Below are 23,929 nucleotides of genomic sequence, written 5' to 3'. Positions count from 1 at the left end.
ATGCAGCATGTCAAAGTCATTTCTAAACTAGAAAGCCTTCAGGAATAAATATTTCTCATCAATGTTATTAAAGAGTGACATTAGGAACAACAAAGTATTCCATTCATAGCATTCTAATCATTCCAGTGTTTGAGAGTGAATGTTTTTCACTCATCTAAGATTTTATTCTTCAGGTATTTCATCTTCCATAATAGCGTGCATTATCCAAAATGTGCACAATTACTTATTAGCAAACCCAAATGCCATTAGGTTAAACAAAATCCCCTGTATTGCAAAAGGGGTTAACTAGATTTGTATTAATATAGAAGCCAGGCTTTTAATATTCTGCAAATGTTAACAAAGAAAGATGATAATGTTGAGTTAATATGGGTTAAGCATAAAATGAAAATAAATTTTTCTGATTGCGAGGTGTTGACATTTTTTTGGCTAGGGCCTCCAGCCTGTTCCTGAAAGCTGTGTAATTACAGAAGGCTTTTCCCCTCCTTCCCCCTCCTGCTTCGAGCCTACCCACATTAGTAATGACCCCTTCACTGCTTCAAAAACCACTAATGGTCTTCAGCACGGGCAAGAAAAATGAACAGGATAAATTGGAATCCACAGTCAGTAATTTGCATCCTATGAGGCAGCTTTGGCCACTCACACTCATTCCTGGCCATCAATCGTTGCCTGTCAGGTGCTGCACTCTGCCACCATGACAAATACTCCTCCTAACACTCTGATTCGTCCAAACAATGTAATTGTCCTCTATTCTCCTTTTGGTAATGGAGATAATGAATGACTGCACAAACAAGAAGGACTGCTCATCACAGACCCCGGGAGTGGCTTCAAACTGGTAAAGACCTAGGGTACAAATTTTAATTGACTGACAACATTGGTTGGAGGGAAAATGACCAAAAACATCCCCAAGTCCTTCTTGTCGTGGTATTTTCCTGCCAAACTCAAGGGAGGAGCACCCTTTGACTTTGTATTCCTCTAAGATTTTGAAAGCCTAGGTTTATAGGTTATTTGCCCAATGGAAATCAATTCTGCAAATAATAAAAATGAAAATGAAAACAAGGCCTCATCACAAGGATGTATAGATCTGCGTTGGTAATGTTGTCCAGTGTGCTGTTTCTTCATGCAATGTTTTCTTTTTTCTTTTTTGGTGTGTGTGTTCAGTCTTGCTCACCATTGCGATGTTTTTGTCAAAGACAGTTCTGACAAAATGTGGGCTGTAATGTGTGTGTGTATGTGACAGAAACAGAGGCAGACACACACACACACATACATGTGCACAAACATAGAGAAGGTTCAGATGAAATAAAGATTTAGGATGTTAAGGTGGTAGAAGAATAGAAAGGTAAAGTTAGTTACAGTCAGTTCCTTCAAGCACTGTACGTTCAGATGGAATAATAAGAATTCTTCCCCGTGTTTTTTATTAGAAATTTAGTCAAATGACCACAAAATTACATAAATAGTGCATTATATCTTGGGAATCCCTGAACTGTACTTTCACTATGAAAGCAGTTGCAAATTCCATCCACAATCATTTAAAAAAAATTGGGACCTTACGAAAATTCACCTTGCGCAGATGGCTTTTTTTTTAATTAATAGGGAAGACCATAATAACTTTAACTTATTTAAATAACATTCTGTGGTTTTGAACATTCGTGATTCTATGCCCCTTTTATACATGGAGTGGACTGTTTATCTCAAAGTGTTCTGGCAGTCGGCCACTGTATTTCTAAAATTAAAAAAGGGACGGAAAACAATCAGCTTTCAGAGGAATTGGAACCATGGCAATGTGTTTTGGATTAATTTACAAATATATGTATATATTTAAGGCCAAACTGTGGAGCTAGAGAATTTCTACTACATGGTCTGTCCTATGCATTCTTCTACTTTATTAGAGCAGACATCATATTGAAATAATAAACATGGGAAGCCTTCACTTCTTCTTTGATGTATATTGCTAAATGTCTGACTGGCTCAAATTTAAAATAAACTTTGGTATGTTTGCACTTGAAACTGGAAGTAGACCACAAGCAATAATTTGTTGTCAGTTTCCATATTCTTGGAATAAGGCTATAGTTTAGTCTGCTCACTGATGGGGGCCAACCCACATTGGTCCAGTGGCCCAGAGGTGGCTCAACTTACTCATAAGAACATACACTGTAACATAATAGCAATGATGATGATTCCCTTCATCAAGAACGAACCAGCATAGGTCAAAGTTTTTCACATCCCCAAATAATTTTAAAGCCGCTGTTGAATACAAGTGACTCACAAAGATTCTCTTATTTTGAATATCAGCTGACAACTGTTCAAAAATTTAATAAGACATGTATGGCTTATGACTCAATGTAGATAGAAATTTTTTTAAATTGCCTTTTTTCTAAAGACTCATTCAAATGTGAGATGTATCTGTATCCTAGATACTGACCTTAGACTTTTTTTTTTCTCCTCCTTTTGGGGTTAACCTGGTTGATCAAGTACATGCAAATGGATCTATAATATAAATTTATCACTGAAACAGTTCTTGGGTGAAATCACTTAATAATCTTCTTCTGCGGTTAATCCTTGTCCATTTTTATTCAAACTGGAACAAAATTTTACCCAAATTTATCACAATCTTTATTCCATGTTGAAAGGATTTATACTAATGTTTTAGAAAACTTCAAGTGATATTTTTAATCATCTCATGAATTAAAAGTACGCAATAAATTAATTATCAAATGGATCAGAGTTAAATAAAACGTGAAGTTCTCATGAAAAGGTTTTCCCCACATACACAGCTGAGTGAGAAGAGGAAACTGTAGAACAACATGTACCTTCAACTTTTGTAAAATAGAGAAATAGCTAAATAAATACATTAATTAAATACACACATCAACGCTTGTCATACAAGAAAAACATCTGAAAAACACACACTGAATAATGGTTCATGTTGTGTAGGGCCTGGGGTGCAGACTTTTACTTTCTGTTTATATACTCCTATATCGTCTGCATGTATACTGCTGCAAACAATTTTTAACAATCAAATATTAATTTTAAAATGATAATTTATTGTAATTAATTTATACACTCCATTTTAGGAAACTTTATATTATTCATTTATTTATTTTTGGCTGCGCTGGGTCTTCGTTGCTGCGCAGGCTTTCTCTAGTTACGATAAGCGGGGGTTACTCGTTGTTGCAATGACCAGACTGCTCATTGCGGTGGCTTCTCCTGTTGCAGAGCATGGGCTCTAGGGTGCTTGGGCTTCAGTGGTTGTGCTCCCCGGGCTCTAGGGCACAGGCTCAATAGTTGTGGCACCCAGGCTTAGCTGTTCTGTGGCATGTGGGATCTTCCCAGACCAGGGATCGAACCCATGGCTCTTGCATTGGCAGGTGGATTCTTTACCACTGAGCCACTAGCAAAGCCCCTATGCTTCATTTTTCTTTAAAAAAAAACATACTAATTCAACTTTTTATACAGTTAGGTACTCTCTTTTGTGATTCATTGGATTTTTAAAAAGAAGGGAATGTCAAGAATCAATCATTAAGGTTACTCTCCTATCCTATGAGTTTGACTCACTGGTCTATAGAGTTTACTAGATAAGTTCTTTGAGGAACAATGTGCAGTTTGTCAAATTTCTTCTGTAATGGCTGTAATACAGCCATGGAGACAAATGATCAAATAATTTGTTGGGCAGGTTCTTAGTTTGAGCAAAAACTTGGAAACTGGTCTTATGATCACCACTTCCTTTTCCTCAATCCTTACCCCTCTGCCGCTCATCCCACCCCCACCCCGACCAAAATACAATTTCTTTTATAGAGTTAATTCAGGTGACCTTGAGTTTGATGATGATGCTCATAGATGAAATCCTCTAAGCAATTTCTCTAATAAGGACAATGAAACTGCATTGGGTATATAGGTATTTATCACTTAGTGCTCTAGGACCAGGCTTACTGAACTGATACGAGTTGGTGCTAAAGATCTAACTCCTGAATAAATAAATGCATTTTTGTGGAATATCAAACTTATTCAATGACCATTAATTTAATTTATCTTAAGTAAACAGAAATTCTGATGTCATGATTAGAATGTAAAACAAAATGAAATCTGAAGATGAAACCAGAAACAAGATATTTAAAAACCATCACATCCTCATAGCTGGATGTAATTTGCTTTTCACTAAGTTCATATAGTGATTTACTTAGCATTTATAGCTTTTAGCCCTTCATTTTCACATCTTGTTTATACACTTTGACTAGGTACAACTTTCTGAGAGTAAAGCCTTAAGTTTTCTAAACTTTTGTATTTCTCCACCAACTCCCAACTCTGGCTCAATGTCTCTTTCACTAGAAAGAGTGAAAAAAAAAGATGTAAGTTCTCATTTAAGCTTTGTCAGTAGTTCTGCCACCTTGAACAAGATTGTGCCTTGAACAAGACTGGGACTTAGTCTCTGTAATGGCAAATGAGGATGTTAACAAAGCTGTACATGCTTTATGAAATATCTATGGAAATTATAATAATAAAGTCTGTGATGGTTAATTCTGAACCTCACTGACTCTTTCTCTCCCTCTCCTTCTCTTATCCACATACACACTCTTCTCCTTTCCTCTCAAGTTGTCTGAGCTTCTTATCACTACCTCAGGATGCAGTAAAAAGCCTTTGCTCTTCCACTACAAAGTTAAGGTCAAATTTCTACCAGAACCACTTCTACATGAGACGTGATGTCTCTTGCTTCATGTTACTATTTGTAAATCTGCATTTTCTGGGTATCTTATCCTTATCCTAGTTCTTGAGATCATAACCACAAAATATTGAGGCAAAAAGGTCTTTAAACAGAACCTTGTCCTGCAACCTAACTTACATAGATAAGGAAACCAAGATGCACATGGTGTTACACTCCTGGCCACAGAAACAGGAAATGCTCGGATAACCACCTGTTCTCCTGACATTTAGTGGAGGGCTTTCCCACTCTAACATTAAAGTTTTTCACTGAAGTAACTTTTCCCCTTTCTCCTGATAAAAGCACCTTGATTTTACTTCAGAGAAATGTTGGGGGTAGCTCACTGACCCAGGCTTAGCCAATCAACATAGCTAACCATCCTGGCTGCTTTGAAGATGGAAGCCAAGCTGAGCTTAATGGGAGTCAGTTAGGACTGTCAGTCAAAGGTGTTCCTTTGTCACTGGGGTTACTAAGTCAGTAGAATTTGTGTCGAGTTGCCATCAGGCCATTGTTGCCACCAAATGGAGAGAGGCTGATGGAGGATGAAGAGCACATAGACACAAGCAGAGCCAGAAGCTATGAAGAATAGATTCATGCACATTTCTGCCCTTGGATCCAGCTTTATCTAAATCCAGCCACCCTTTACCTTTCCGCTACTTGAGCCAATTTATACATGTGGCACGTTTTAGATTATCAGAAATTTTCTCAGTTTACCCCATCTCCCTCTAGCTAAAAATGACTGCTTATTTTTTCTTTTAAAGAGAAGGATGACGATGAAGCAAAAGAGGGAAGAGGCAGGGTTGGGGGAAGAAGAAGAGGTGAACCATTTTGCTTTGACCTAGATCTAGACTCTGATCGAACAAAGCAAAAATCTTGAGGATTTGGGATTTCTTAAAAAGTTGATCAGCTTTGTGCAGTGGCCTGTATTGTACCAATGAGGTTTATCTAGGGTGTGATTATTGCTAATTAAAAAGTTGATCGGCGTTGTGATCCTCAAAGATTAAAAAAAAATCACCTAACTTGGAAGACAGAGCTTTAAACATGCAATGTATATGGAACTGTGAAAAATTTATATCTTTTTTTCTAATTTGAGAAGCAAAGTACAAGGTAGAATTTTTATAATGACCATACAGAGAGCAAATTTCAGTATGTTTCTTTATGGAAAATTGAAACTCTTAAGGGAAACAAATATAAATTCATCAAAATACCCAAGAAACACATTTAGACACAAAAACCATACAGAAACCCAAGGCTTTGATAATGAAAAATGACACAAAAGTCATTACAATCATCTGGCTAATTTAGTATTATTGGATTTAAGTAAAATTCCAAGGTGCTAAAGGAGAGTTTATTTCAAATGTTGTATGATTATAACATTCCCTTCCATTTCCATGATTCTGGCATGTCCACCAAGGTCAGTCCAAACACTAGGTCCCCTGGAAAGTCTTCCCTAACCTTGAGTAGTCACTTCCCCCCAAAATTCCACAGTGCTTTCTCTCCTCCCATTTTTATTTACTCCACATTATCTTTTATGTATATATGTGTTCTTGTGTTATAGCCCTCACTGGACTGCAAATCATTTGAGGACAAGGTTTAAGCCTTCAACCTTGAACTCTCTACAGCACTTAGAATATTTCCTACAGAATAGGTAGTCAATACGCACATATTTGTGAATGCATTATTTCTGAAACTGACACTCTTCTATTAGAAAGGACTGACAGTGCCATATATATGATACATAAAAATTCAGATAAAAATGGTAAGATTCAGTCATTTAACTGTTTTACCGACACAATATTTGGATATTTGAAAACATCTACTGAATTTTTCACTTTTCATCCAGATGTTTGGTGTCATAGAAACCCAGATTCCAGATTTAAATTAGTTAGCTGTCTTTTTTTTTTTTTTAATGTCAGATGTATATTTGAGAGGAAGAAAATGTGGCAATTTCAGGAGATTCATTTCCATTTGAGTTCATGTGGAAGTAAACAGATTAAATTATAATAATCACATCTTTTAAAATTCAGAAAAGGTTTGAGAGATTTTAATAATAGCCAGATCCTAAGAGATTAACATGTTTGGTTGATATTTAGAGCCACAGTAGGAAGGCCTCATTAAAGCGAGCAAAGAGAAAGGCATACGCTCTTTTGTAGATAAGCTAAAGGAATACTGAATGAGCCTGATGGATTATCATACAGAGATTTAAAATTTATTATTATCAAGATATAGGTAAAATAAAAGAATGGAGAATGACTTTTTCATGAAACCAAAGTTAAGGGCAAAGTTAAGGACTAAGGAGAAACACTTTTTTGCATCTGCAAAGGGAAATGTTACACATACATGTACTGCAGTGATACAAAGGGAGTTCATATGGGCAGAAGCAATGAAATTAGATGATGGTCAGAAACCATCTACACTCATTCCACTCCTAAACTTCCAAAAAAACATAAAAACATATTATAAAAACACATTAGAAAACATCTGCAGATAGTAGTCAGGATTTTAAGCGCAACGAATATAATTATTTTCCTATTGACTGAGATTTTAAAGCTGAGCAGTCTTATTTTGAAAATAACAGCAATATATTCCTAAGGCTAGAGAAAGATAATTTTTATTTAACATTTGTTAGGATGCTCCCATGAGCTGCTTGACCATGCGTGTTATGCTGCCTACATGGCTAATGGGTAATCTTACCAAATGAGCCAAAGGCCACAAATAAGGCCTTGACTCATTTAACAGTCATTTCACATTTCCACACTATGACCAAATTAATATTTTATGGGGCTACTCAGTTCTACAGCCAGACCACTTTTCCAAAAAATTGAATTTCGTGCTTATTTATTTTATGGATCATTTGTTGAAATAGATTTCAAAACAGGTTTAGGCTATTTAGATTTTTCAGTGAACTGCAAAAACAAAACTTACAGACTCAGAGTTTTAGGAATAAAAGTCAGAAGTCATTTAATACAAACTTTCTCAGTTTATGTCTAATGAAACTAAGGCTGAAGTGAAGTGGCTTGCCCTAAATTTGGTTGGCGTCCTCCTTTTTTAAAGATGTCCCTGACTTCCTCAAAGAGAACAAATTTCATACTTATATAACCTCAAAGAACATTTCTTACAGAACATCTTATTTCTACCTAGGAATCACGAATACCAGTAGCCAGATTTTACCCTATAAATTACTTAACTCTTGTATCCCATATATTCCCATGTAATCCTATTTTTCTTCATTAGCCACACTGCATTGTAAATACTTGCTTATTTGTCAGTTTCTCCTATTGCACTCTGTGCTCCTTAAAAGCAGGGACTGACTATCTATACTTATTTCCAGAATCTAGTTCACTGCTTAGCATGCCAAGGTATCAATAAGTGCATGTAGAATTAATCAAATTTGAGAGTGCAAACAAGTGAATTTTTTGCATCCTAAAAATACTATTTTGAAATAAGAGAAAAGGAAGTTGGTTGAGGTGAAAGCTAGATAGCAAATGAGAAAGGAGATTTAAGGAAGAAGACACTCAACAAGGCAGATAAGACCAACCACTCACTCACGTCAAAGAGTGAAATAGTGAAAAATCAGCTCTTATTTAAAACAAAAGTATAACTTCATAACATAGAGTACTAAGTAGAAATTGGCAAATTCAGATGGTGCCACTAAGAAACTATGGAAAGGAAATAAGTACATAGGACTTTTCACTAACATTTAATTTCTTCTTGTTAAAAAGGCTGAGGAGTTGCTTTAAAGATATATAATATCTAGACCACTTAGATACTTGTATATAATCTTATGACAACAATCCTACTGAACAGGCCCAGACACAGTGGCATATGAGACTGAACTAGAAAAAAAAATTAGTTTAGCTTTTAATCTTGGGACTTCCCTGGTGGTTTAGTGGCTAAGACTCCACACTCCCAATGCAAGGGGCCTGGATTTGATCCCTGGTCAGGGAACTAAGTCCCACATGCTGCAATGAAGAGTTCACATGTTGCAACTAAGAACTGGCGTAACCAAATAAATACATAAACAAAAATAAAAATATTTTTAAAAATCCATTAGATTTCTTTAGTAATGGGAAAAAAGTCTGGATAAAAAGTTGTAGGGTAAATATTAAAGAATTACTGAGCAAATTTACAAGGAATAATAAACAATTCCAGTTTATTTAGTCTAATTTCATTTGCATGGGCCATGCTATAAATAATTTTGTCTGATTTACTTAACGATGCACTGAAAGTCTTACTTGACAAGAGAAAGCTAACATGGATTTAAAGAGGAAGAAATTGTTTAAAGAAACTGAGGGTTATCTCTTTTTCAAAAAGGTTATTATCTCTAGAGTAAGCAATGGAAATGTTGTGGATATTATCTTCTTTGCTCATCTCAGAGTACAGGATAAGAGAATGGGGTTAATGATAAGCTAAAAAGTCATAAGAAGGAAGTAGCTATAAACTGATGACTTCTTGTGATGCACAGTGGGGTGGTTAAAAAGAAAACTTTAGTAGTGACTGAGTATGTCTTGTACAGTCTTACAGAGGTATTAATCAGAGTGGCTATGATGAAACAGAACTCCTTAATGAGAGTTAATTCTTTGATTTTACAGTTCACCAAGATAAAAATTCTAAGGTTTTAAACACTAGCGTTAGGAAATTGGTTGAGAGGTTTCTCACCGGTTTCTTTTTCTGATATACACAGAGCTTTTTTTTTTTTACTGTAAATGAGCATGGGATACAACTATTTACTTAGAGATACACTCTTAAAAAAGGGAAGTGAGCGAGAAGAAAAACTTGTCTTTTTTAAAAATTATAGCTCCATGTTCTCCAAATGTTTTGGAATTTATCTGACTTTTAAAACTATGGGAGAAAGATCATTATCAGTCTGTCTAGGAATTACAAAAATATAAGCCAAAGATATTACCCAATTGTTTACCTTAGTTATGCACCATACTAGTAAATAAAGCAATCAATTGGTGCCATAACAAGAAAATGTCTAACTGAGCCATCAAAAAAGGTCAGTTAGCAGTATTTATTTTGGAATTCCCCACAGTTTTATCTTATCAATTTGTTTTTCCTTCCCTTTTTAAGAGTAGCCTGTTTAGTGAAAGCTAACTACATCAAGATGGAGATAGAACAAGGTACCACCACATTTATCTATGATAATGGACCCACCTGCCAATGTAAGATACACAAGAGACTCGGGTTTGATCCTGAGGTCGGGAAGATCTTGGAGAAGAAAATAGCAACCCATTCCAGTATTCCTCCCTGGAAAGTTCCATGGACAGAGGAGTCTGACAGGCTACAGTCTATGGAGTCGCAAAGAGCTGGACACGACTGAGCACAAGCAGCCCAATGTACGTATAATGGCCCCATTACTATTCTACCCAAACTTTAGAACACGCAAATACTTAAAAGAGTGTTTCTAAGTAGATTAAAAAAAAAAACCAGTTTGTGAGTTTCTAATTTGTATTTAGAGCAAATGAACTCATCGGTAAGTAGAGCACCTTCAAAATGTCTTTTGAACATACCTATGACTATGCATCTTCTGGTAATTATGTATACAAGATCATAAAATAATCCATGTCGTAAACAAAGAAAATGAAAAAATATATGCACTTAAAAATATATCTATAACTCTGAATATCTTTTGATTAAACATTTACTCATTCAAGGTAAAAGCGATCAAATATTGAAATAACAAATCATTTGATAGTATTTAACCTTTTTAATTTTTTTAAGTGTTTAACCTTTTACCATGATAATTAAATGCTATGCTAAATACATCCAAATAAATTTAAAATGTATGGACTAAAATACAGAAACAGAAATTAAAAGTTTCATGCAAAACAATAAGGATACATGCTAGAATATATTTAGAGTATACTTAAATATTAGTGTGTGGCTATTTTCTTTCTAATTTGCATAGCAAACCAGAAAATAGTAAGAAAAAGGTCTTCTTAACTTGGGTAGCTAAGCTGACCTTGGCAGAAAGTATTTGCATCTGCTTATCAACTTGGATAAAGGAAAGAGATTTAATAGGGTACATATTAAAAATATGAATATTTAAAATTACTGCACTGGCCATATATTTCCAATCCGTTAAGTGATAAGATTTATAGAAAACAACAGCTACTTCTTATTCCTTCTGATTTGTATATTAGAAATTGATAGTATATGTTTACATTCTTAGAACAAAGAATTCTATTTTTGCATGAAAATATTTCTTACAAGGATTTAAGAAGCCCTGAAAGGGGTTGTCTCTACAAAAACTGGACTTTAAAAGGACAGATCTTTAATGTAGCTGAATTCAACTGGTATGATGCACTATGGCCAGCATCTGCTCTAATTAGTTGAGCATCCATTCTAATTGCTGTTGCTTGTTTGTAGCTTAGTCTCTAAGTTGTGTCAGACTCTTTTGCAACCCTGTGGACTGTAGCCCATCAGGCTCCTCTGACCATGGGATTTCCCAGGCAAGAATACTGGAGTGGGTTGTCATTGCCTTCTTCAGCAGATCTTCCTGACCCAGAGATTGAACCCACGTCTCCTGCAGTAGCAGGCAAATTCTTTACCACTGAGCCACCTGGGAAGCCATTCTGATTGTCGGTGCCTGTTTGTTTGCATATTATTTGTGACTTTTCTTCACGATGGACAGTGCCCTCTGACATTTCTGATACATGCTTGGCAAGGTTTTTTTTTTTTCCTTTGGCCACACCACACAGCATGTAGGATCTTAGTCCCCCATCAAGGATTGAACTCTCATCCCCTGCTTTGCAAGTGCACTGGACTGCCAAGGAAGTCCTCGTGTGTTGTATTTTTAGCAGATGAACTCAAGTTTGACCCGTATTCTACCATAATACAAAAAGCATTGACATTTCAGGGTAAGGTGAGTTGACCAATTGACCATAGGGAATAACAAAGTTTTTTCATTTTAAACAAGGTTTATTTTAAAGTATTCAACACCATGAATACTCAGGTGTTACTGACTGAATCATATGCATTATTTAAATATTTAAATAATTTAAACACTCTTATTTGAGTAATTGGGAATATAACCTCATGCAACATAAGCTGAGTGGGTTTAGTTCTCTAAGAAGTTAGCAAAACACTTAAGGATTGCCACATGGCAAGAAATAAACCACAAATGGCCTTTAGATTCTAGTAGAAAATCATGAAGTAAAATCCAAGGTATTATTCCATGTATATTCCATGAAAGTATTGATTATGCTTTTATCTAAATAAGCACATTTTCTTAAGCAAGATAAGAGAGAGTCATTTTTAGCAAGAGGTAATAGGAGGAGTCAACAATTATCTCAAAGAATTAAAAAATGAGAACAAAAATCACTGTCAACTCATGACTCTGACCCCTTATATAAGATCATTTCCTGGATTTGATCTGGATATTGAAAGAAAATAGACTGATAAACTCTCCTTCGCACAGACCCCCTTACAAATCAACATCCATTTAGTATCAATGTTTCTAACCTGGCAGAAACTAAAGAAAAGACTTTTTCAATTCAGATGTTAGAACATTTAAAAATTGTGTACAGTGAAGGAAATACAGAAGGGGAAGAAATTCAGAAGGAAATTCAGAAAGAAATGTATTAACCCCTACTTTTTCATCTTTTCTAACCCAATCAGCCAATTTTGAAATGGCCTAGGAACATACTGGACTTCTCAGGTGGCACTAGTGGTAAAGAATCTCTTGTCAATGCAGGAGACTCAAGAGATTCAGATTCGATCTCTGGGTTGGGAAGATACTCTGAAGTAGGAAATGGCAACCCACTCCAGTATTCTTGGCTGGAAAATTCCATGGGCAGAGAAGCCTGGCAGGCTGCAGTCCATGGGTCCACAAAGAATTGGACACAAGTGAGTACTAACTCACTCAGGAATATACTCTTATAAGGAATGAATACCGTGTGCATTATTTATTATGGTGATGTTTGTACAATTCTACAAACATCGAGAACATTGATGGATAGATGCCAGGTCCTATGCTAGAAGACTTCCCTGGTAGCTTAGTGGTAAAGAATCTGCTTGCCAATGCAGGAGACACAGGTTTGATCCTTAGGTCAAGAAGATCCCCTGGACAAGGATATAGCAACCTATTCCAGTACTCTTGCCTGGGAAACCCCATAGACAGAGAAGCCTGGTGGGCTACGGTCCATGGGGTCGCAGAGTCAGACAAGACTTAGTGACTAAACAACAACAGCATGGACTAGAAATTTAAGAATCCTGGTGTCTGGAGGAATGGAGGAACTGTTAGAAATTGAGGTGGGAATTTTCACACTTGACTGGATATGCTTTCTTTCCTCTTCCTCAAACTCCTAAACATTTTCATCCTTTCAATTTTAAGTGACCGAAATGCTAATGATGCTATTGAACTTAGAATAACTCTCTGGAGATAGTCCTTTCTTTTAACTCCCAGGACATTTGGGAATACAATTCATAGTAAGTATAAATATTATACGTTGAATTACTTCAGGAGTCTGCTATTTGCTAAAATGAGTTCTTTCATAAGATAATGTTCTTACAAAGCAATTAATTCCCTCCGCGGACTAATGCTCTTCCACATTTCTTTATGAACAAGTTCAGATGTTTATAAGAAATGCCAAATGAAACATTCTGATGGACTTATTAATGAGTGCTTGGGTTTTCACTTTTGTGTTTTTTCCACAGCTGTATATCCAGCTTCTAGAAAAGTGTTTGGGAGAGCCGTACAAGCTCAATAAATATTTGGTTAAGTGAGTAAATAAAGGAATATGTTTCCGGGCTTGACCTGAGACTGAAGTATGGAGTGTCTCATTTCAAGCGCATGCGGGAAGCAGGAGAAATGTAAGTGTTTAGGCTTTTTACCTGGTCACATTCATAGAAGCACCTAGTTGGAAGGAGGCACATGGCAAGGGGATGGGAAGTTTCTGCATGTTACAGATTTAAAAGCAGACTCTGTCAATTTATTTACACTACTGAAAATCTGATTTTCCTTTTTCCAAAAAGGAATGATACATTTCTAGGCCCATATTGACTAAGATAAAGGGGGAAAAACCTGTAGAAAGCCCCACAGCACTTGTAACAATAGTCTAGGCTGAAGTACATGGCTGTTACACTAAGGCAGTAACACTTTTCCATGATTTAAACCCTAGTGGGTAAACATTTGAATTTAAAGTGTAGATACGTTTTGGAAACACTCAGCCAACTCAGGAAACACATGTGCTATGGTGCCATCAGGTCACACTTCAGGTGGAGCCCTGGGAAATTTTTTGGAAAATACTGGTAGAAATAGATTGGAATAGAGAGAGAGAGGGTGCATAAATCCATTAGCGATTGCATTTATAGCTCTTTCCATCTGTCATTTTCAAAGCATTTTTCTAATATTAGCTGCCGAAGTTCTAAGTGCACATGGCTCACATCCATTGTTTCACTGCACTTGGTAAAGGTAAAGAACGGAATGCAGGAAGCAGAAGTGAGTTACCATTTGTCTGTGATCCAGCCAGAATGAAATGCAAGGACTTAAACCTTGAGTTCTCAATGTCTTTCCCTATGCTGAAAATCTATGAGGCCAACTATTTCCTATGAATAATTTTTGCCTTTCAATAAAATCTTCATTCTTACTCTCTACATAGATTAGAGAGAAAGCTGACAGTATGAGAACACTGCTGAAGTACCCATCATAATATAATCTATTATACTGAAGACTTGATTATACCAACTCAAGGCAAGAAAGACCAACTCATAGAAAGAAAGAATCATGTGATGCTGGCAAGATTTAATTAACTGTATGAACTCTATAGCTACCATCAAAACCATGCAACACAATGCATTTCTAAGGTATTTGTTTCAATTTGACATAAGCAAAAAGATTTTGTAGTTTAATTAAACCCATACCTCTCTGCCTCTCTAGAATCTAGGTGACATTATAGAGCTTGCTTGTGACCAAGACAAGTAAATGGTCTAAATCATTTAACAAAATTGTCTGAAGAAATTAATAGCCATAATTTAGGATGAGTATGGGAATCCTAAACAATTACACCATTAGGCCAGTTATTTTAAACTTGAAAATGGATGTTATTTTAAACTTAAAAATGGATATATGACTCCTAGAACTAGCATATAAGATCCTTGAGGAATGGGAATTTGAAAGAGACAATTAGGAAAATTTCACTGAGTGAACTTTGCTCCTACCCAGGCTACACTTGCACTTGAGTAAGAGAGTTGGGGATCTGGAAGCTTCTTGTGGCTAATGTCTGCAACACACTGCGATAATGACCAAGAGACTAATTGTTCAAGTGAAAAAAGGCTTGGCAGGTCCAAGGAAAAAGGAGCTTACAGTTATTCATGCAGTGAAATTAAAAAAAAAAAAAAGAAAAACTTATAAAGAAATCCAGACCATATCTCACGAGGGGAAGAAGAAACTAAAAAAATTTAAGAGACAACGCCAGTCCATACAGATTAGAATAATATATGCACAAATCTCTGGAGAAACTCTATTATATCACAATTAATGCAGAGACTGCAATCAGGCCAGGCTAATTTCAATAGATTCCAAGTTTTGAACAGTTCCGAGACTATCCAAGTGGGAATTTAGCCAGGACGCTGGGGTTAATAATTCATTTTGAGAGAGGCTAATTCTTTGGGAGGCAGCCCACTCTGCAGGAGGAAGCATTTGGCCCATGTGAGCAAATTTGCTCTTCAAGATCACCCTCTATTAGCTCCACAAGACACTTTTTTTTTGGGGGGTGGGGGTCAGTTTACTTTCTCATGCATATAGAAATATTTATCATGTTTTCAATAACTATATATTAATGTCAGATGAATGATTCAAACATATGCATGGATTGTTTGGATTCTTAAATAATAATTTTCATGCTAACTTTCCATTACCATGAACTGAGTATAGGATTATCATCAGAGTACTGTGGCAAAATATACAAACTGTGTAATCAGATGGTTCTGGTGTTTAATCTTGGCCTCATGGATTAGTAACTGGGAAACTTTGAAAATGCTACCAAACCACTCTATGACTCAGGTTCACCACTCATAAAAATATAAAAATTAATGGTGCCTACCTCAGAGGGGTCTCACGAAGCTTAAATAAATCACTTGTTAATTGAACAAACAGTTTTGAGTGCCAGGAACTGTTACAGCTACCGGGTATACAGTAACAAACAAAAGAGACAAATTCCTGACCCCCTTGAAACTTACATTCTGAGAAGGGAGACAGGCATTAAACCAAAAACATAGAATTTGCCTGAAGGTGACAAGTTTTATGAAAAAATAAACTTCATTGAAGTTATTTCTATACCAAGATAGAAAGTCACTTGGGGAATTGATCTTTTATATAGGGTGGTCAAGGAAAGCATTTTGAGAAGGTGACATCTAAGCAGAGAAGGTCAGTGCCAGCTAGGAGGCGGGAAGAGCAGGAGGCCAGTGTCCTATAGCAGACAGAGGGCTGAAGTGCAAGGACAGCGCTGGAAAAGCAGCTGGTGTAGACCATCCCAGGTGTTGCAGGTCATCTTAAAGGAACAGGGTACTATGATGCTGTCTGGCACATAATAATTGAACACATAACAAACTATAGCTATTTATTTATTCATATTGGGTAAACAGAGTCACCAATCAGAATCCCTCATTTTTTCCATTGCTCTTCCAGGTCACTGGCATTTTCCACATTAGTCCTGTCATCTTAACATAGCTGATTCCTAACTACTGGTACCTTAACACATTTTAAATGTCCAATGACAGATGAACGCATAAAGAAGATGTGGTACGTATATACAATGGAATATTACTCAGTCATAAAAAGGAATGAAATTTGGTCATTTGTAGAGATGTAGATGGACCAAGAGTCTGTCATACACAGTGAAGTAAGTCAGATAGAGGAAAACAAACATCATATATTAATGCATATATATGGAATCTAGAAAAATGGCACAGATGAACCTATTTCTAGGGTAGGAATAGTGATACAGACATAGAGAACAGACATGTGGACAAAGTGGGGGAAGGAGAAGGTGGGATTAATTGGGAGATTGGAATTGACATATTTATACTACTATGTATAAAACAGTGGGAACCTGCTATATAGCACAGAGAACACAGCTAAGTGCTCTGTGATGACCTAGATGGGTGAGATGGTGGGCAGGAGGCTCACAAGAGAGGGGATACAGGTATGCATATAGTAGATCCACTTCATTATACAGCAGAGACTAACGCAACATTGTAAAGCAAGCATACTCCAATAACAAAAGAAAATGATTGTGGACCTCATGGGTGTTTCCAAATACAAATGCTTTCTCAGATGTGTGGTTTTTTGATATCTTGTCTGGTAACTGGTCTTAAAAGTGATGGGTTCTTTAATTGTGAATAAAGTGATGGTGATGGTTTAGTCATTAAGTTGTGTCTGACTCTCACGACTCCATGGATTGTAGCCCATCAGGCTCCTCTGTCCACGGAATTTCCCAGACAAGAATACTTAAGTGGGTTGCCATTTCCTTCTCTAGGGGATCTTTCCGACCCAGGGATTGAACCTGGGTCTCCTGCATTGCAGGTGAATATTTTTTTACCATCTGAGCCACCAAGAAAGCAGAATAAGGTGAGAGCAGGTGCAAAACGAATCTTCAGCTGAGACGTGTAGTGGGAGATAAGTTAGTACAGAGTCCTTTGTGTTGCCCCAGAAACAGCAGAAATTGAGTGCTACTTCATACTGAGCTGATTTAGCAGAAAATCTTTCACTGGTTTCCAGGTCTCTAAATCTGACTACAGTTCAACACAAATCGCCACCAGCACCCCCACAATATACAGCATGAGTCATTCATACTCCTCTCAAAACTTGCATGGCTCCATGTCACCAATAAAACAGATTTCTGGCCTGTAGTGAATGACCTTTCACGATCTGGCCTCAACCCATTTTTCCAAACTTATATCCCACTACTGTATAACACACATGTAAAGCCCTAACCAAATCACACTGGCTTCTTTGTTCACTTTATTCCTATATCACTGCCATCAAAATCTTCCTATATTGTAGATATTTCAAATGTTCACCATTATTTTGGGCTTTCCTCCCATTTCATACACACAGAAGTCTATGTTTCCCAGTCCCTCTGCGTCTCTCTTTTCCAGGAATTGGGCAGGACCATATGACTAGTTCTAGACAGATGACTGTGATTGAGGGGACCTGTGCTATTTTGGAGCTGATGAATTCACTTGCAGATGTGAACTTCCCAGGCCCTCTCTCTTGCTGCTGCAGTCATGGGGGTACTTGTTGAGATGGAGGTGCCACAAGACGCGATGACCATATATGCTAAACTTGCATGTGGAGGATAGTTGCTTCAGACAGTAGAATGAATGCAGGGCTGAGTCTGTGTGACCAAGAGATAAATCCTCATTATATTAAGCCGCTGAGATTTTGGTGATATTTGTCAAAGCAGCATAACATAGCCTATTCTGATTGATATGCCATTCTTTAAGATCTTTGATCACCACTTTGAAGTTGATTCTTGCTCTCTTTTCCAAAAAAAAACTAATATGAACAAATTTTTATTTTTTAGATGCTGGCAAATAATTGCTTTGCAGGAGGAATCAGCAGCTCTAGTGGAAAGGATCTTTGATAAGCTTAGGGGCTTGGAAATGGGGGTTGAAATGAATTTTCCAAGCCTAGAGTCTAGTGGCAGCCAAGTTTCTTGTCAAAGCTGGGAGCTACTCAGTTGAATAAAAGGCTGACAAGCTGTGTTGAGAGTTGCCTGGTAGAAGAGATGGAGAAATGAGTAAGATTAAAAGGGAATACCTGGGGATGAGATGAGTAGAACGAGTATTTTTCAAGTGGCATGTGTGGTGTGTGATGTGACACCTTCCCATGACACTACACATCTTCAGTAAAGCTAGAGAATTGAAAAAAATCCTTATATGGTTGGGTTTCTTGAGGAAGCTGATGAAGCAGCTGAATTTGACATCACGTTTGTATAGATTTAAAACAGACTCACATGTGCGGTCAAAGGAATCAGCTGATATCTAAGTCACACTTCATTTATATTCCTCAAGTGCATGCACTTGAGATCTTGTACTACCTTGTGTTATAGATACTAGGGCGGGGGGTGCGGAAGGGGGTGGGGTTGACTTCCCAACAAGAGAGTGAGGTCTTCAATGAAAGAAACCATATTTCACAGGTCTCTTTACCCTGCACATGCTTAATTCAGATCACTATAGTAGAAGATCCCAGTAAAAATGTATCTGTTGACTAGATGACTGCCACAGATCAAAACCAGTCCTCTTTACCCTGTTTTCTCATCTGAAATGTAAACTGGCCTGAACTTCCTCTTCTACTTTACGTTTTTGCTAGAGGCAGTTCTAGAATATTCTATGAGATTTCTGTCATTCTAACTTGTAAGAGGTAGCATATAACTTAGCCCCTCATCAGCACAACCTTGCTAATTAGACATTGTTGTATTTCTTCTCTTGGTTTGCACTCTTAACTGCATTTAATTATCTGAATTTTCTCAGTAGGAAGAGAAAGAACTTCCACAAAGGGTGAGAATTGGGAGGAAATGTAGATAAAAATGAATTTCACTATCTCACTTCCAGCTTATCTTCCCTGTCATCAACAGTGAAGTCCTGTTTTTGTCTCTTCAGAAAACCACATGACATTTGAGAATCTTCTCCTTTGCTGCACACATTTCAGAACCATCTGGAACACCTTCCTTCCTTCCTTCTCTCCACCTCCCTGATCGTCCATCCTTTTCTTCAAAAATGAAAGTGTTTTTTTTTTTTCCCCCCTTATCTGGCTTGCTTTTCCTATGTTTCTGGGTTCTTCCATTTTATCTTAGTTCTTTGGTTATTTGTGGTAGCATTTATGTGAAGACAAAGTTACACATACAGCACAGTCTGAAATAAGTAATACTTTGAGATAAATCCTCCGTGGTACATATTGAAAATTAAGAATCGACTTTTCTGACTTCTAATTTCAAATATTAATGAGAAGTAAAAACCGCAAAGATAATCAAGTCAGTACATACTAGAACATGAAGAAGCACCACTGTAACACCTATAAATAATAGCAACATCTGTATCACTGTTTTAAAATTAGCATGTTTGCGCTCTCAGGACGTCTTGTGTCTGCACAAGAATTAGAAAATTAAACTCGTACCTATAGACTTTGAAGATCTCTTCATAATGAAAAAGTGTAAACTACAGCTTCTTATGATGTAATACTCGAGAATATTTGTCTTTTTTACAAACAAAAATGTATAGATAAAAGGAAACCATACTCAGCCCTCTTCTTCAAATATTTCTTTCACTTGTCATGGCAGATAAATTTTATACTATTGACACAGACTCTATGATAACCTGTATATGTACCCAGTCAGGTTTACAAAGACTAGGCTCCTGGTTGAAACTCTTGAATGTAATATAGTTTTGTTTCAAAGTGAAAGCATTTAAATATGTTTCCCTCTTTCTCTCTCTTTCCCCTTCCTCTCTCTCACACACGCACATTGTCTCTCCCTCCCTCACTGCAGTAAATTAGAGATGCTCCCAATTTGACAAATCTGGATTTCAACATTGCCCTTTCCTATTAGAGCACATGTCCACATTGCTGTCCCCAGTGTAACACAGGGAAAGTGATTCCTCACCCAGACAAGGGGCTCCTGACACTCGTCTTTATTGCCCCATCATAAATTCATAAAGGGATGTCTGCTGTAACCAGTTGGCAAGTTCACTGCATAAACATCAACACCAATTTAATGACTTGTGTACACATCGTAAACTAGAGAATCTTTATACAAAGAAATCAGATAAATCAAACATGAGCGGAGGCTTAGGGGGAAGCAATTAAAGCTTTAAGTTAAGGTGGCTGTGGGAGTGCATGGCATCACATTAAAACAGATAACAGAATATGTGTTAATGCAACTACAGGATGTGTAATTAAATTAATTAGTAATATTAAATGTGTTTAAGGTAACAACACATCAACAGATAAATAGACGAGAAACATTTAAAAGCAATTTTCCCATTTTATGTTCCATCCAAAGGATAAGCAAAAAAGAGAAAAAATTCTGAAACTTCCTAGGAAGTAGTTAAAAATAAAATACGGAGGGGATGTAAAGTTGATTTACTTGCCTCTGGCTAGTAATGGAAAAAAGGAAAAAGGAATAGTCAGAATATAAAAACCTGTTTGGCCATATTTCATTTCCTATAGCATATTGAAACATTTTGATGCCAACCCATTTCATTCTAATACCTCAAAGGCTGGCATAAAGTGCCCCTAAGGTATGTTGTTTTCTGAGCAAGCATTTGCAGTCAACCCCTAAGAAATGCGTAAGCGTCACCTGGTAATACAAATTTTAAAATTATATTTAAAACATCCAAGGAGATTTTTTGCTGAACAAAAATTAGATTGTCTATATGCCAAAGCTTCTCATCGGCTGAAAGCTGGAAGCTAAATTTGGCCGTAAGAAACTGGCTTGGAACTGGAGAAGTTCTGGGGCCAAATTCAGCCCTGTAGTACTTGTATGCCTTGTTACATAGGAAAAAAATAGGTCTGTTCCAGTGATAGCAAGACTGCCATTTATTCATCTCAAAAGCAATAAGATCTTAGAATAAAACCTCTGTAACACAAAATGCTTTTAAGTTCTCCCTGAGGGGAACACAATATACACAATTTATGTAAAAAGAAGAGAAATGAAAGCTAAGTATTCCAGTTAAGGGTCAGAAATCAATATTTTTTTAACAGCCTAAGCAATATGCATTACTCTTAATACAAATACTTAGGAGACTTTACATTCTCCATAAAGGGGGATTTTCACATAATTGGGATTGAAAGTGGCAGAATATGCTCTCCCATCTTAGTTTCTATTGCTAAAAAATAAAAAAAAAAAAAAGAATATATTTGGACAGCATTTCACTGATCCTGTCATCCTTGGTTAAAACTTCTTACCCTAAATGTCTTCAGCGTGGAGCAACAGGTAACTACAGTGAATACATTTCCATTTAATCTCAATGGAATGTGATAAAGACCTTGCAGTATCAAAATAAAGACCATGGAGAAACTGAAAAAAAAAAAGAAATCTGGACATGAAACTAACTACATGGGTATAATGAGGATGTAGCTTTTTTTTTTTTTTAAAGATGGCAAGTTTTCCGTGATGTTCCATTATGTTGTCAATAAATAAAAGGGTTTTAAAAAGAAAGACTTCAGTTGAGTGGTACAGAAAAGTTATGATAAGATATAATAGGCAGATCATAGACCTGAAGAAGTGAAGTATAACTAAAAGGACTGAGTTTTAAAAAAGACATACCCTAACTAGTTTCTGAGCATTGATTGGGACCCTCTTCCAATATGATCTCTGTAGCGGAAGCAGAATGATCACTGTAAGGGACTGATCTGAACGTGTCACTCCTCTGCTTGACAAGCTTCAAGGGCTTCCCCATTACTCTCAGGCTAAAGATCAAAATGTTTACCATGGTCTTTAAGGCACCAGACGATCTTGGCAGAAGCTTCCGGAGTCAGGTTGCCATATTCTCCGATTGCTGTCTCCCCTCTATTCACACTGCCCTTTCATTTCCACAACTCTAAAACTCTCACTCCTGTTACAGGACCTTTGCACCTGCTGTTTCTTTCTTTCCCTATGACCTATCCCCCACCCTCAATGACCATATCTTCCTATTTCAGAACTAAACTGATGCTGAGCTTTCTGATCAGGTCAGTTCCCTCAGTATATACTCTCAAAGCTTCTTAGGTTTATCCTCCTGGGCACTTACTCCAGCTATCTTTTACCAGGCTATAAGTACCACAACGGCAGGAGCTGCATCTATGTTTTTATCCACCACTGCATCTCCAGTGCCTAGCACAGAGGGTGATTCATACAAGAAGGACTTGATAAATATCTGTGGATTAAATGAGTGAATGAATGAGTGTCAAGTTAGACTTAAGATTCTTAAAAAGACCATGAGAGTAACTGCAAGTCAATTCTAAGCAGCTCGAAATTAAGTAACAATTCAGCAGCTATATCAGTACAGGCACAGCTCAATGGAGAGGACCAAATGATTCAACTGTGGTTGGTGAGGCCCACCTGAAGACGTGGGAAGGATTCTCAAAGAGCCCTTCTGATACTCACAAGATCCTTTAAAAATGTACAGGATCACATTTGTTAGATCTTTTGTTTGTGCATGGCTGTTTTCCTTGGTCAAGCTGACTCAGAAGTTAAACCTCTTAGAAGAGTTATCCACTTACCGGGTATATAATAAAGAAGCATATTAATTTTTCTCCCCATTTGGAATAAGTAACCAAATAGTGGTCATCCACAAAGCATCTCTATTTTTTCTCTTCATCTGTATGTGCTTTTTCTGATCATAAATATTTTTAAAAATTCATTTATTAGTCTCATGCCTTTTAAAAGTTTTTCTTCTTCCTGTTCTTTCCTTCGTTCAGTGATGTTGCCATATGGCCCAAAGGAGCCCTGAGGACATTACTCACTACTACCATCTCTCTGGGTTTTCAAACAACCTTAATATTTCTAGGGTTTAAGATTCAAGTTTATGAGAAACTCTCTTTTTTTCTAAAGCAGAATTTAGAGGACTCAATTGTAGATGATTCACAGAGCTACTTGTTTTCTTTGTACAAAAACAATGAAGAATTCCCTGACTCTTAATATTGAAACCAATTCCTGTTATCCACAAATCTGTTGAAACTGCCTCTATTGCTTAGCACCAAGAAAAGATTTCTTTGCGTAGGCTAAGAACTATCTTTTAAATCAGTGAAGTACCTACTAGATTTAGTCTGTATTTGCATGTATGCCTTGTACTTGCCAATAAACACCAACAGAGCTGTAGGAAAAGACTCGACTTCGATTTTCACTTGGTTATCAGCAAGTCAACTCATCTTTCTGAGCCTCACTTTGCTCATTTATAAAATAGGATAAGAATACCTCATATGTGGGGCCAGAATTGAGAAAATGACTGACATGATATTAATTAAATAAGAAATTAAAACATCAAACTAAAATCTGTAACTATACTTCATGCTGAAAAAAAATCCCTTAAAAATACATTGTTTTTCTGTTATTTTAAAAGCACTAATATTTGATTTGAAATATTTGTAAGATATATAAATCCCTTGATTTCTAAAATTGATATTTTTTAGCTTAAATATGATGTGACTTTGTCCATGGACATCTGTTAGCATTCATAATTGATCAGTTAGTCTCTCAGTCATGTCTGGCTCTTTGCAACCCCATGGACTACAGCCCACCAGCCTCC

At 36.7% G+C, this 23,929-nt stretch overlaps 1 protein-coding gene across 8 annotated transcripts in view; it reads right to left on the bottom strand.

Annotated features, from left to right (window-relative positions):
- The window catches only part of MEIS2 (Meis homeobox 2), a 220,495-nt gene that overhangs the window by 70,945 nt on the left and 125,621 nt on the right, over positions 1 to 23,929 (bottom strand). The window lies entirely within an intron of this gene.

Source organism: Cervus elaphus, chromosome 12 (assembly GCF_910594005.1).
Source record: "Cervus elaphus chromosome 12, mCerEla1.1, whole genome shotgun sequence".
Taxonomy (NCBI): domain Eukaryota; kingdom Metazoa; phylum Chordata; class Mammalia; order Artiodactyla; family Cervidae; genus Cervus; species Cervus elaphus.
This window is presented reverse-complemented; position numbering and strand designations above follow the sequence as displayed.